This window comes from Lycorma delicatula, chromosome 5 (genome assembly GCF_047948215.1).
Source record: "Lycorma delicatula isolate Av1 chromosome 5, ASM4794821v1, whole genome shotgun sequence".
Lineage (NCBI taxonomy): Eukaryota > Metazoa > Arthropoda > Insecta > Hemiptera > Fulgoridae > Lycorma > Lycorma delicatula.
Genome location: NC_134459.1, coordinates 28,397,163 through 28,410,560, shown reverse-complemented (window position 1 = coordinate 28,410,560; position 13,398 = coordinate 28,397,163). Strand labels below are relative to the sequence as shown.

The window sequence follows — 13,398 nt, the reverse complement described above, 5'->3', positions numbered from 1 at the left end:
AGTTATTATCTAACAATACAAAAAATATTATCTGTATTGACATTTTATTTTTTATTCGGTACAAAACCGAATACGGATTTTAATCTTAAAAACAGTTTACCATATTCTTGAATGAGATAACGGTTAGAATTAGATTTTTTTCCTGCTTCCAGCTACTCTATTTGATTCACTTTTTTCGGTTCTTTTACTTTACCGAAAAATTTAAACATGACTTTGAAAAGGCCAGAAAACAATTTTCTGGAGTAGCATCCCCATTAATTTTAGCTACGGGCCGCCACTGCTTAACAGATTAGTACAAAATAGAGAGGAATTGAGAATAGCATCAAACCGGTCAAATGACTGATGACTGAAGAATAGATTTAAATTATTAAACGAGATATACCCACAAGGGAACTTGACACGGCCGAACATAGAATGTTCGGCCGTGTCAAGGCCGAACATTCTATGTTCGGCCGTGTCGGCCGTGTTCGCGCACCTGGCTCGTATACTATTTTATCTTCACACAATCGAATAAAAAAACAACGATCTTTGTCCGGAAAAGTACAATTTTTTTCCTCTAAAAGACAGATATGAATGAGAACTCATAATACCACAATTTAGGTTCGTAGACGCTTTCATCAGATGCATCAGATTTACTAAAACTTTAACTTCCTTGATTCCCTAAGAAAACTCTGTTTCAATCGTAGACGTCAAGAGATTGAAATCGGTATTCTGGTTTTTTCGGGAGTCATGAGTAAATGGACATTAAATACCTCGTTGTGTTTTTCCTGACCTTGTAGTAACCACTTTTAACTTTCCACAGACATGGGTGTTGCCGAAAAAAATTCGATAGTTAGTGAGGGTAGATGCATTCATTTAAGTTGGGTTGTCCACCGGCCTCCGTTTTAAGAGTGGTCTCGGCCTTTCATCCGGAGGTCCCAAGTTCGAATCCCGGTCAGGCATGGCACTTTTCACACACGCTACAAATCATTCATCTTCATCCTCTGAAGAATGCCTAATGGTGGATCAGGAGGTAAAAAAAAAAAAAAGTTGGGTTGTCCGGCACTGTGAAATACACCGTTAAGAGGTTAGCAATGACTGACTCGTGATGAATTATGGTTCGTTCTGTTCACGTACAGGGCGACTACGGTGTACTTAACAAAATTTTTTTCGGCAAACGGAACGAAACTTATTCCAACTCGATGGAAGATTAAGTTCATTTCATGATCTTTGATCGCTGGAATTCACATACACGGCACAACAAAAGGGAATTTCGCTTGAACAACAATGTTAAACGGGTTCCCATGAGCATAGCCCGCGCTTTATGCACTATTATAAGATTATTGTCAATTATTCACTGGTAAACATCATCATCATTATGATCATTAAGAATCATAAGCAAAATAATAATATTTAGTAATTGTAAAAATTCATTTTCAAATACCTTACAATTATCTGAAGTATGGAAATATATTCTGTTACAGTTATAAACTATTATCATTATGTAAAACATTACATTAAACGCATAGTGATAATAAATTTAATACGTAACTTATCGAAAAAAATAAAAGTTATAATAAATTTTAATGATTGAAAAAAAAAACGTTTACACACAGTCAAAAAAATAGTAATATACAAGGTATGTGAAATATGGCTGACGTCCTAGGTAGATATTTTAATTATACAATATTATTTAGTACCTTTCTGACCATAAATATTCATATAATCATTTAACACAGATGTAAAACGTAACTTTTCCTTACAAAAAAAATCTCAAGTAGATAAACTAAATGATGATTTACACATTTCAGAATTTAATTATGAAAAAACTATATTTTGCGAAACATTATAAGGTACAAATTTGTGGAAGTTTTATTTTATTATTTACTACAATGATAATTAGCTCAATCATCCGATATTCTTCCAGGTATCACTGTTTATCTATTATTCCAAAAGGAACCCTTCTCAGAAAAAAAGTTATTAAAAAAAAAATTACATTTCATTAGCTTAAAGACATTACCACCAAACTTTTAACTGAAATTAATTTAAGTAAATTACAAGAAGAGATAAATATTAAAAATGAAAAAACTGACTACAAAAAAAAGTTTCTGACAAACATTGCTCATTAAAGTAGAATAATTACTACTAATATAGGATACATAAAGAGCGTGCGGGTGACAATTTTGTATGTAGTATAACTAATAAATAGCCCGTTTGGATTTTGAAAATAGGACGATTATTTGCAGAGATATTATAAGAGCATCACAATGCACCTTTCAAAGCATCGACCAGAAGCAACCCATTAGTTACCAGTTGATGGTGATGGTTGATGATTGGTTTAGCCTCGCACAAGGATCTCGCATCATACCGTTTTTTTTTTATAAATGAAACATTACTTTTTTTAAAGTGTAATTTGATCGAATAACAGCAAAAATAAATAATTTTTGTTTTGTGAGAGAAACGTTCCCTTGGAATAAATTTTAAGAGGAGCCGTACAGTTAAATCTATCTATGGTTAATTTAAATGAAAGAGTTATTTGATTCAGTACGATAAAATTCTGCCCATGGAAAATTAAAAATAATAGATATTTTCTTTCAGTTTTAAACAAAACAAGCAAATTAATGGTATTTTTAATTTAACAGACCTTTAATTGCAAGAGGGAAAATCAAAAAGTAAAGGAAATATTTATTTCCCATCCAACCACATCTCGCAACACTGACTAATAATCGTATGTTTTCCTTGTTACCTAATTTGGATTGCTTAAAAATCAATTTAAAAAGAGAAGCTCCTTTGTCCTATTATACCAAAATGACTTGTGAGTACCAACTGTTTACTCAAATCCAAGGGAGTAAAACCAACAGAGATTATTCGTTAAATAAGTAACAATATTGTTTAAGTGGAAATAAAATCTACAAATGTACTGATCGCTTTAAAATATATATATATATAAGATTTATTTCTGCTTCAGACGTCTATATGAATGCTGATTGATATTCTAGAAAATGGAAGGTTGTGTTTTTATTACATCACCCGAAACGGGTGAACGGTGAAACAAATGTGAGCTATCGCGATCACAGAAGGAAAAAATGAAGTTTAAAATCGTGGTAAACAATCAAAGGTGTATATTTTATTAAAATAATGTTCAACCTTAAACGGCCTTCAAGATCTCGGTTTTCAATCTCTGGATCACTCACAGTACAGTCCTGACTATGCTACAACTTTTGTTTTGTCCTCGCAATAATCCATGTAAAATCAATAAATGTAAACTAGGAAGGAATCAATTTTATTCTGATGAAGAGGTCGCGGTAAAATAATGATACATGAAAATAAAACAAAAATGTTTTTAAAGATTTAAAAAAAATTGATATTTTTAAACTTAAAATTAAAAGCCGGTCCCTAGGGGTGAGGGACCGGCTGCCTCACCCCGAGAATGTCACAAAAGTATTTTTTTGGGGTTACTTGCAGTACTAATATGCTTAGGATGACATAGAAAAATATTCAGTTAAAAATTATGCAATACATAAAATGCAAATGTTTGGATATTTGGTGAAGGGAAAATTTTGGGGCAACCATTTTTTAAATGGTAAAATAAGTATGCATGTACTGAGCTTAATATAAAGTGAGGTCATGTTTGAAAAAGTTTGAAAAGTTGACCCCAAAAATTATCTACCCTCAAACTTTTACCCAAAAAATTGTCACATATACATGAGTCTTTCTACAAAATTTCATCAAAATCGGTTAATCCAGTCAAAAGTTGTTAACCTTAAAGACGCCAACACAGATACGTACATATACTCGTACGTACAAACAAACATTGTTTTTTTTGGATTCCCTGGGTCAAGAAATGTTGAGAAATATAAAAATCCCAAATCATTTTTTAACTGATTATTATATTTTTCTTCTTGCAGTATAACTCTATAGCTATGATGCCAGGAAAGAAAGGTCATTAGATAAACAAGATTTGTTCTAATTACTTTTTACTCACCACATTTTTTCTTATTAAAAACTGAATAACTTCTAATTTAAAGAAAAAAGAATTAACAGATAATCTAAAATAATCCAGAAAGCAAGGATAAAAAAAATAATTTATATAGTTTTTATCTGCTTTTCCTTACACGACCTCTATACGTGTACTGTTTTTAAAAATAATTATGAGTGAAATGAAATATGATAATAAGAACTAAAATAAGAGTTTTAATTAAAGCGTACAAAAACCTGAACTTAAGGGTTCCAAAACTTTATTTCACTATTGTTTAAAGCATTTAAACTTATAATAGTATATAATACATTAAGCGGAATGTACTTTTCCATTTTGCAGCCTAATTAATTAGCAACTGTTACCTAAACAGGACCGTAGTGGACAGATTCTTATATATACGGTATTTAAAATGTTTCCAATTCATTGCATATATATAAAAATTTCTATACAAGGCGCTATATGACTTGATGAATGACTTTTCAGTGTTACTATCTGGCGAAAAAACAATTATTATACAAGATTTTAATTACACCATTCGATTTTTCAAAATGTTCTTAGTAAAATGTATAAAACAATACTTGCATGAAATTTTCTGTTTTTTTTTTTGTTTTTTTTTAACAGGATTGAAAATAGAAAAAATCTTATGTGGGACACCAAATGTCTTCTTTGAATCCTTATTAAATTACATAAGCACATTTTTTTAAAATTAAAAGTACTGAAAATTTTATTTCTTTACAAACTTCGGATATTTTTCCATATTTTTTCTTTTATTGTTATTATTGAATTATTATTCTTCGTAAAACGTTTTTTACAAACAGAGGTTAGTAATCATTAATAAATGATTACTCAATGAGGGCTCAATACTGCAGTTAAGAAAAAGTCCAAAATCCAATCTTTTTTGGATTTCGATTGCAATCAAAAAGGGAGGTGCACAACTAGATGTTACAAAAATCCTAAATCCAAAATTTCAACATCCTACATCTAATCGTTTTCGAGTTAAGCGAGATAAATACGTACGTATAGATTTCACGCCGAACTAGTCAAAATGGATTCAGGGGTGGTCAAAATGGATATTTCCTTTGAAATCTGAAAACCTAAACTTTTCCTTTACTTCGTACAATGAAGTAAAAAAACGGTTTTTCATGAAAGTAAAATTTGGAAACCATAAAATATAATAAACTTAATATAATTTTGATATTATATATTATTCATGTAATCCTTATTTATTACATTTCCGAGTACAAATTTGATTAATTTTTAAAATGCCCTTAAGGTTTTTTTTTTGAAAAATAAACTCCTTCCACGATCTGACGGGTGTTTTGTTATAAATTTGATATCGTTAGCAATTTGATATCGTCAGTGCAACGTAAAATCGACTAGGATAATTTGAAATTGAAATAAAAAAATGAGTGAGGAGGAGCTTAATTTTGAAAAACTATTATATTTTAATTAAAAAGACGTAGTGGAATTCCAGTTTTGTCGTTCAAATACACACAGTTTAATTGTGCAATACAATAACCTAATAGAAAATTTGTAAACAAGTTAAAAATAAACCAATTAAATATGAAAATTCCATTAACTTTTCCGATTGAATATTATTATTATTATTGTTATTATTATTACTGATCTCTCAATTATTAATTAATTTCTATTTACGCTAAGTTAATATAATTTATTTATCGCGTGTTTTGGCGGTTTTATGGCATATTCTCTTTTCCATAATTTTCGTTTTTCCGCCCTTTTGGGGTCCTACACTTGTTTTACAAAATTGATATTTTTATATTTTATTCATTTTAATAAACCTTGCATTAGTGCGTTTTAACCGACTTGATAGCTCACACCGTTATTACTCATTATTACAAAATTTTAATTTTTTTGACGGTCATTTTGAGAACACGACAGCCAATCGCAGTTATTCGTATAATTTTGTAATTTTCTAACGGTGCTTAACCCGAATCCAAAATAAAAATTAATACCAGAGACAAAACGTGTTCACACACATACACAACACATTGAGTTTGCAGCTACGTAAATACATGTAACCACTATGAATTAAAAAAAGTGTTATTTTTTAAAGATTTAGTAACTTAATAACACGGAAAAGTCACCCGTTTAGTATAAATTATTATGAACACAATCCAAAAAATAAAATTCCTTAAATCCCTTTTTAGATTTAAGTCTAAAAAATATTACACATTTTATTGATTTCCCAATTAAATTCAATTTTAAGTTAAGACTCCGTAAACATTATCACATTATTTAAAGAATATGCAACGATCCAGTGATTAAGCTTGAAATTCGTTTACGTTATGTCTAACCGTTAGTTTTTTCCGTTAAGGGAAGACAACTTTCTAAAATAAAAATAAAAAATAAAAAATCTTTAAAAATATGCTTTTAAACATATCTAAAAAAAAATGGAATACCAAGTAAACATAAATAGAAGATAATTTGGTTTTCAACAAAGTAATATGTATAAAGTTGTCTATTTTAGCAAGACCACTATTAAACGCATGGGGCACAATCTCAGTTCTATTTTGAACTTTAACTTTAGTTCATCCAAAGAGATTTACTAGATATTGTATACTGAAGCCATCATTTCCATTTTGCATGAAACCTTTATCATATTTAAATAATTTATGTAAATAATGAATACGAAACCGCGCCCAATACTTTTCATTGTGGTCTTGCGAAAATAGACAACTTACACATATTTTTTTGAAAACAAAATTATCTTCTGTATATGTTTACTGGATAATCCATTTTTACTTCTTTGTAAAAATTAAAGGAAATATTGTCATCGCGAAAAATTTAGGTTTTCTGATTTCAATGGAAATATCCATTTTGACTAGTTCCGGGATGACGTCTGTACGTACGTATGTATGTATGTATGTACATTCGTACGTACGTATGTCTCCCGTAACTCAAAAACGATTAGCCATAGGATGTTGAAATTTTAGGTTTAAGACTGTCGTAACGTCTAATTGAGCACCTCCCCTTTTGATTGCAATCAGCTAAACAAAAAGTGTCCAAAAAAGCCCAAAATCCAAAATAAAATTGGATTATGTTCCTTTTGTTAAATGCAGTAATAAGCTCTCATTTAGAGCTTTTCAACGATATATCATAAGTAGTACTTATTTTCATTGGTTCCATAGTTATAGCCAAATTAAACTTTTATTACTGAAATACTTGGATCTTATAAGGGGGAAGGCACATCGATTCGAATCAGACTTCATCTCCTTTTTTTTAACTTTTTTTTTTTTTTTAATTTAAATATATTGATTTATTAAACCTCTGATGGTAAAAAAAATTATCGATAAATAATAATTCAATAATAACAATATAAAAAATTATGAAAAAATATCAAAGTTATTAATGAAATAACATTTTATGTACTCCTAATTTTAATGAAATATGCATATCCAATATCTATTAATATTCTAATTTAATAGAATATATATAATTACAATATGTAATTAATAGATGTACAAGGAAGTCATGTGATGCCTACATCAGATTTTTTTAGATTTGTTTAAAAGCACTTTTAAATTACTTTAAGCCTAAATATATTGCAAATCATTTATTATAAAAATGTTAATATCGGAACACAATAATTAATGCACGTGTGTAACCAACTAAAACCTGTTTTCCAGGCGTTCTACCGTCCTCGCACATTGCGATGTAATTAATATTAATTACATAATATCTGTATAAGTTATTAACATTAATAATCGATAAACAAATTCAAATTAGTGTTCGTGTATATATTATTACATCATTATTCAATTTTCATAAAGTTATTGTATTATTATGTGAAATACCAATTTACGGAAAGTTTACGCAGCGTAAATATTAATAGTATTAATATGTATTACAATTACAACAACATACCAATTAATTAAACGTGTAAATTCCAATATTAAAGGATAAATGCACCTTCACTTCTATACGATACAACGATATGTCAATAAGATCAAATATAGAGGATCGCCTTTTTACATTAATTACACTGAAAATATTTCTCTTTGTACGTTATAAAATTCTACACAGTACAGTCCTGTTTATACAAAGTGCATAGTACAGATCTGTAATTAGAACTTACCTATCACACATAATGTAACATTAATGAGATATTACAAATTTATATTTAAAAAAATCGTACAAGCTGTGACGATTTCATATATTTTAATTAAAATTTCCTATTTGATGATTTTGTTTTTTTGTAATTAGCCTCGGACGCATGAAAAATTAATGCCCGGGAGTGAACTCGTTTAGTTTATAAATCAATGCTCCATTTACTTTAATAGAAATTTTCCATTACTGAGATATCGTTGTGGAAATTTGCACAATGTTGATTATTATCTACACCAAATTTTGATGAAAAAAAAAATCAAGAAGTAGGAAATATAGATAAATATAGGAAATTTTCACTGTTCGAAATAAATTTAAAGTTTTTTATTAATTTTAGATTTTGCGTAAATTTACTTCGTTCGTTAATTTGTTAAAAACCAAATAAAATTTCGAAAAAAAGATTAGTTGAGAATTCAATTTTGTAAATAAATTTCTCAACCACTATATTTTATTTTTATAGCAGAAATATGGGATAGATCGTATGCTAGCAGTAACTCAATAACTAATCTTTTCAGACCTACGTTTAAATAGTGATAAAATTTAATATAAATTAACTTATTATTTTGATAAGGGGAAATACGTTTTATTTTTTTATTTTATTACGAATATTCCGGAAGTCTCCAGATACCTCGTGCAACTTTCTGGATTAGGGACCCGTACGTAGACCCGTCCCTGGTTCGTGACGTGTGATTGAGGTGCAGTCTTGTACACACTCAGGCCGACTATACCTGAGACGTGTGGTTAATTGAAATCCAACCACCAAAGATTCTGAGCATACGTTTTTAGTATGTAATAAATGAATAAGACTAAGACATGACGCGGGTATTCATGGAAAAACGCCGAAGGAAACCATGGATTTCATGCTCAGCAGTAAGGAGAACTGGAGGAAGGTCGCTGATTATATAAAGACAGTACTAAAGCAAAAGAATGAAGATGAAAGAAGTATGGATTTCTAGTATGTTAGGTTGGGTGGACAGCCTCAGCGGTGAGAGCCAGCATGCTTAGGTGTGCTGGTTTCAATGATCCGCTGAGGACTCCTTGGGGTGTGCTGTAGGAACAAGAGAGTATTATGAAAGTTCCGGGGATCACATCACGACTTGTAGGTATGATGTGGTTCCATAGAGGACATAATAGAGAATAAAAAATCTCAAAAGAGCCACCGGTAGGCCTCACCTGCCATGCCGGTATATAGCCGATAAGCGGGGAGGGCCTATTAGAGTAACAGACACTCCCCTGGGTGGCGTAATACCATCAAGTCGGTCCGGCCGAGGGGAGTAGAGAAAAAAAAAAAAAAGAAAAAAAAACCACCAAAGAACACCGGTATCCACACATACTATTACCTATATTAGGATTCGAACCTTAGAACTCTCGCCTTCGAAATCAACTGATTTATGACGAGTTTTATTTTTGAAATTTTTCAAAAAATGAAATGTGATGGGAAACATTTTTCGATTAGTTTTCAACATTTCCAGCATTAAAAACACTTTAAATTCTCTGAACAGATATTAAAAATTAAAAATGATGTTTATCAGTGTTAATAAAAAAAAATATTGGGATGTCCATTCATACAAACAAAAAAATAAAAAAATAAACTTACTATAAAATACGTTTCTGTTCTGAAATAAAGATATGTTCCATACCTGAAACAAAAAAAATTATTAAAATTTCGAACGATAGGTATTCTATTTTTCACACATTATTTTAAACAATACAGTAGATTTTAATTTAATCTTGAAAGAATAAACTATCATATTTTTAGGAATTTATTAGTTGTCATAAAGAAATTCCATTTTCTCTACACACAAATCTAATTTTCCTAAATCATCTAAACAAGATAATTAAAATTATGTACATATGAAGTGTAATACTAATTAAAATATTGGAGTTACTTCACAGTCCTTTTAATCAGAGAAATTATTGAACCCAATTTAACAGAACAAAGTATGTACAAGTATAACAAATATTATCATGTTTTTCTTCCTGGAAAAATAGCACAAGTAGATTTATGTATATGGGTTCAAAATCAATATTAAATCTTAGTGAAAATTTAATTAGGCGCTACAACATCCTTAACTCTTTTTTACTTATGTAATTTAATTAAGATTAACAAAATTTACAGCAAAAAAGAGAGAAAATAATATTGAGGGAACTTGATACAGAATGGAGAGGAGGATCTCGGTTGAATATTACAAAAAATCGAGGATATTTAACAGTCAGGCTTGACTGACCGTACATTGTCATTTAAACAGCATTGCCTGAATAAATGTGGAGCCGTCAACATAAAATGGCATTCAGCCTGAATAAAACCAAGATGATGCTGCTGAAGAGCCGTTTGACCATATTTCTATGTCAGGCAATAAAATTCGATATGTTCTGGTTCAGAAGTACCTCGAGGTGCTCCTTGACAAAAATTTTCGTTTTAAAGAGCATCTAGATACGGAGGGGTGGCGTGGCGACCGGAATCGTCACATGGTGTAATCTTCCCCTTCGGGGACAGGATGAGTGCACATTGCTACTGGTTGTCTGAAAACGACATCCGTTCACAGGATTTACCCTTTAGCACACCTCCTAACATAAAAAGGAAAATGGAAAAGGAAAATACAGGCCATAGTACCTATGTATAAGCATGTGGCTGTAAATCCTCAGCTTAAATCTAGAAATAGTATCATCCAGAGAACAGAACCTCCAGTCTCAGCCTGAGACTCCTCGTGGACAGTTGCGGAAGGAGACATTACCAGATGAAGCGGGTCTCGTACTCAAAGAGAAGCTCCCTAAGGAGACCAGCTGCCACACAGTACTTGACGGATCTTGAATCTACTTAGGACTAGAGTGACAAGAAATCAAAGTAATATGATGAGGTTGAAATGTGTAGAGGGTGATAGATGTGATTGCAAGACGATCCAGACAATGGAACATCTGCTCCTGTGCCCAAATGTTGGAGAGACTTGCACGCAAGAGGAACTGCTGGTACAAAGGGACAGGACAATCAAAGCTGATGAGTACTGGAACTGGAGATTATGATGGTCTTCCTGAATACAGTAAGTAAAGAAAATAAGTGTGAGGAGGAAAATTATCTAACAATGGGAACCAATACAGAAAACATCAAAATTTAATGTGTTTTATATTTAGGTAGTAAAATTACAACGGATGTATGAAATAAAAGAAAAATCAAAAGCAGAATGAAAGGAATCCAAAAAAGGTTTTACGAAAAAAGAAAAGTGCTGACATTAAATATAAATTTATGAAATAAAAAGATATTCTTAAAAATATTTGTATAGATTATACTATTTTACGGTAACAAAATAGTGGAATAGGAAAACCAGAAAAAATAAGATGATATCAACAAGAAAATCAAGAAAGGTTATTAGAGTATGAAAGGAAGAAGTTGTTTTAAAATTAATTTCTACCGGAATCATGTAAAACGAAAAACAAGGCCGGAAGATCAAAATTAAATCATCCTGTGTGAATTTGATTCAAAAAGGAAATGTAAAAAGAAAAAAATAAAGGAAGAAAAAGATTAGAATATATAAAACAGAATATGTAACGTTGAGGATGCAAGATGTAAAGGGGTACGACGATAACAGATCGATACTAAAAAAAAGGAACGGGAAAAGTGCATCCGATCAGCCAAACGACTAAAAGATGGGAAAAGAATTACAAGTTCTATTGATTTCATTCGCATGAGGTTTCCTTTGAAAATTACTAGAATAATCTGAATCGTTTGAAAATAAAATTCAGATACAGAAATTTTCTAAAGGAAAATCTTGAATTTTTCTTAGTTTTGAAGTTAATTAATTCAAGTATTAAAGATAAAGCAAAATTAGTTATTTTTTCTTTGAAACATCAATACGCTTTTGTATAAATTATACGTTATAAGAGGTGTGAATAAATAACAGTTTATTTCATTAGATCAATATTTAAATTTTATTTTATTTTTTAAACTCCTTCCGTATTGATGTAATAATTACATCTAATAATTACAGAATAAACCATCTGACAATGCGTAAATTGCAGTGCTACAACTTAGTTAACACATATAATTTGACCGCAAGTTTGACCAAATTCTTGACGTGATTGGTTCTTCAGATAATTTTATTCTATTTTGTTTTAATAATCATTAAAAATGCGAAGTAAATATTTAAAAAAATTTAACATAAAAACAAATTACAAGTTGACTACCACATTGGCCAAATTTCCAACAAGAAAGACCTTTCATTTACTAATTTTTGATGTTCTATTCAAATCTAAAGTCAAAATTTTGAAAATCCAAGAAAGAGAATGGAAATAACGATTCCAGTAACGCGCTAAATTTACTTGAATATTATAAATGAAATGTTTTTGTCAAAGTGACGATGAAAATCGTCAAATAAAACTATGAAATTTTGAATCGAACTATCATATCAATTTTATAAATAAAATGTTTTAATCATGAGGCTGACATAAAGAGGTCAAAAAGGAGTGATATGAAAAGTTTAAAATAAATTAATAAAAATCTTTTATTTACAAAATTAATTTTGGATGTCTATTTCAAAAATCGATTAAAATTTATAATTTTAAATAAAATATTTTACTTAAAATACCACATTAAAAACCTTAAAACATTATAGTACTTGATATTAGGTATTCATCGAAAAAAAAAATTTTGAAGAATAACGTAAAAAAATTGCATGCAAATTTTTTGCATGCAAAATGCATTCCATTAAAATCATTTGTTGTAAATTTCAAGAACTGCCGTGACAATATGATTGGCATCAAACATCGGTTATTGATTGTTTGTTCAGAAAATGCGACGGTCTTCTCTTTGTAAACCATAACCCCATTAATAATATACACATACAAACATATAACATATAAATGTATTTCCATTTTCAACTCGTGTTTCCCCTTGGCAATAAAATAGATCGGTATATGAATATACGAATGGCTTTACTAACGCGGTTAAATTTTGTTACATAGAACAGCAAAACCACCCACGTCTTTACCACCACCCTTCGCCTAATACTTCCAAACTCATAACCACTATCAACTCCCATCATTGTTATTAAACAACAGAAGCACGCTTTTCATTCTTTGAATAAAGTTACTCTTTATTTATTGCATCGATCATACCATTAACGCACCGTTATTGTTAAAACTTACAGTAAATTTTCTTTTATTAGACCTACATATTAACCTATTTTATATTTAAATAAAATAATTATAAGTGATGAATCATTTATTATTGGATAAGTAAATTTCTGCTAAATTCTTAATTCTTCAAACGAAAAAATCTCCGCAGGATCAAAAACTATAGAAATATTAAACATCACTTA

General features: G+C 29.9%; 1 protein-coding gene across 12 annotated transcripts in view; it reads right to left on the bottom strand.

The window, feature by feature from the left end:
* The window catches only part of Mgat2 (alpha-1,6-mannosyl-glycoprotein 2-beta-N-acetylglucosaminyltransferase), an 858,981-nt gene that overhangs the window by 429,038 nt on the left and 416,545 nt on the right, over nt 1–13,398 (bottom strand). Inside the window, exon 2 of one of the 12 annotated variants that reach the window (XM_075365857.1) lies at nt 9,684–9,726. The exons of the other annotated variants lie outside the window; for them this stretch is intronic. The gene's annotated coding sequence lies outside the window, so the exon portion shown is untranslated. The remainder of the gene's footprint in view (nt 1–9,683; nt 9,727–13,398) is intronic. 12 annotated transcript variants of the gene reach the window in all.